Consider the following 712-nt stretch of genomic DNA (forward strand, 5'->3'; position numbering starts at 1 on the left):
GGGTCGGTACAATGAATGTTCTGAATTCTTTATCAGACATTTCCATGATTTCCATTGAACTGTGTGTAGATGAAGAGGAGTTATTCTTTTCCCTTGGAGGAGAGGTATTTTCCTGTTTTCCCATATTTCTTGTGGTCCTGCAGCAATTTCTAGTCATCTGGTGGATGGTCGGTTTCTTCCCAAACTTGGAAATTCAATCTGAGGGTCAAGGAGTGTGCAGAAGAGGAAACAGAGAGAGAGAAACAACAGCAACAACAGCAAAAAGAACAGACAAGAAACAAAGAAAAAGAGAAGAAAAAAAAAAACAAAGAGAAAAAATTTTAAATAAAATTTAAAAATTAGTATTTAAAAAAAATTTCAATAAGACCCCAAAATTAAAAAACCTAAACAGGAAAAATTAAAAAAAGAGAGAAGACAGAGACAGAGATAGAGGTAGAGAGAGACAAAGACAGATACAGAGACAGGAGGCCTGAAAGGGGTCTTCCTACCACACGAGTTTTGTGTGCTGGAGGTTAAATTATCAGTGGTAAATCTTCATTTTTCTGTTTCCCCCAAAATGCCTAGATTTCAGGAGCCTGATACTGTGTTTTATCACTACAGAATAACCAATATTATCTGAAAACATAACTTATCCTTTCTGACATTTTTAAAATGTAACTTTTGAAGAGCATGATTCTCCTTAAGCTAATATGTTTGCCAGTAATGTCCTCTG

The sequence above is a fragment of the Tupaia chinensis genome, unplaced genomic scaffold (assembly GCF_000334495.1).
Source record: "Tupaia chinensis unplaced genomic scaffold, TupChi_1.0 Scaffold144225_1, whole genome shotgun sequence".
Classification (NCBI taxonomy): domain Eukaryota; kingdom Metazoa; phylum Chordata; class Mammalia; order Scandentia; family Tupaiidae; genus Tupaia; species Tupaia belangeri.